We start from the raw sequence: 2,140 nt of genomic DNA, 5'->3' as shown, positions 1-2,140 counted from the left end.
CAACTAGTGACCAGGCAACTAGTGACCAGGCAACTAGTGACCAGGCAACTAGTGACCAGGCAACTAGTGACCAGGCAACTAGTGACCAGGCAACTAGTGACCTGGCAACTAGTGACCATGAAACTGGTGACCAGGCATCTAGTGACCTGGCAACTAGTGACCTGGCAACTAGTGACCAGGCAACTAGTGACCCCTTGAATAAAATAATTTTATAATAATAACTCTGTGATCTTAAGAACCAAATTTGCTTGCTCCGGTCGCCAGTTGCTCAGCACTTCTCTATGTTATTTCTACGAGGTTTTAAGGTTCAAAATCACTGATTCTGCAGGCGATTTTCGACCTTATGGACACATGATTTATTTCCTGTGCTGGCTGCATTGCGTCACGATTACGACGATTTGCGTGCCACATGTCGGGGTAATTACCAGTTATTATGGCAATAAATAATACACTTAAAAGTGAGTCAGGATTTAAGATGTTTGGAAAGGGAAAGTGGGTCACGGCACGGTATCCATGATACGCTGTGCACTGTATCCATGATACGCGATGCTTGGTATCCATGATACTCCATAGACGGTATCAATGATACGCTGTGCATGGTATCTATGATACGCCATGCACGGTATTCATGATACGCCATGCACGGTATCCATGATACGCCATGCACGGTATCCGTGATACGCTTTGCTCAGTATCTATGATACGCCATTGCACGGTATCCAAGATACGCCCTGCTCGGTATCCATGATACGCATAGAAATTGGCAAATAATATACGTTTAAAAATTACTTTTTAAAGACAACACTTCTGAAGAATCCAGTGTCTGCGCTGTTACACATGTACAATCAATATATTATATTATTTTTGAATATTGTAAAATAAATATTTTTAAATTTTTTAAGCATATAGAAAAAAATAAATTTTTCAAAATTATTTATTCTGGCAATTGATTCATGCATTGTCTCCAACTTTACGCAAGTGTGCCAAATTTCAAATTGATTGTAGAGGTAGAAGTGTGTTAAATATCGATAATAAGATTTGTAGCAGACAAACAAACAACAAGAAGTGAAGTAATAATAAATAAATAATAAATAAAAACTATGAATAAATAAAAGCTGAATAATAATAAAAAGAAAAATTATTGTAATAAATATCACATTTGTCTGGTATCCATGATACGGGCAGGAACAAAGGATGGACCCAGATTCAGTTTCCCCCCTCCATTCCCCGACCCCTTCCCCTTCTTAACCCCCTCCCCCCCCTTCCTCCCTAACGGCGGTTACACCACACACAAACCGGTGAAACTTGTTCGTGGGAAAAACTTGTTTTTATTGTGGGAATTTTCGACCGTTCGTGGAAATTTTCAAGTTCGTGGGAATTTTCGTCCATTTTTGGGAATTTTAAGGTCGTGGGAATTTTTGACCAATCGTGGGAATTTTAGCCTTTCGTGGGAATTTTAAGTACGTGTGAATTTTTTACCATTCGCGGGAATTTTTGACCGTTCGTGGAAATTTTAAAGTTCGTGGGAATTTTAAAGTTCGTGGGAATTTTAAAATTCGTGAAATTTGAATTTCGTGGGAATTTTAAAATTCATGGGAATTTTTTATCGTGGGGATTTTCGACCGTTAGTGTTTATTTTCAAAGTTCGTGGGAATTTTGCACGTGTCTTTACTTTCACTTGTGTCATGCCGAGATGTGTTCACTAATGGCGGGATGCTGCATTAAATCTAATGGACCCGTGAGTTGTGGGGGCAACCCGCGGGGGAGTGGGAAGGGGGTAACCCCCCCACACCCCCTCCCCTCCTCAACACTCACATGTTTTCTTTAAAAGAACATGAATATTTTCCTACAAAAAAACATGTTTCCCACGCTGCATAAATGTGAACAACATGATATCGATGTTAACTTAATAATTATCTCTCAAATTTAACATGTTGCCTACATGTCCACATGTTTTTCAACATTTCGAATAAATAAATTTAGAATAAATAAACATTAATTTAATTAAACAACGTTATGAATAAACAAATAAATAAAACATGTCCACATGTTTTTCAACATTTCTAATAAATAAATTTGGAATAAATAAAGATGTAATTTAAATAAACAACATTTTGAATAAATAAATAAATAACATGAC

The sequence above is a fragment of the Hyalella azteca genome, unplaced genomic scaffold (assembly GCF_000764305.2).
Source record: "Hyalella azteca isolate HAZT.00-mixed unplaced genomic scaffold, Hazt_2.0.2 contig10440, whole genome shotgun sequence".
Taxonomy (NCBI): domain Eukaryota; kingdom Metazoa; phylum Arthropoda; class Malacostraca; order Amphipoda; family Hyalellidae; genus Hyalella; species Hyalella azteca.
This window is presented reverse-complemented; position numbering follows the sequence as displayed.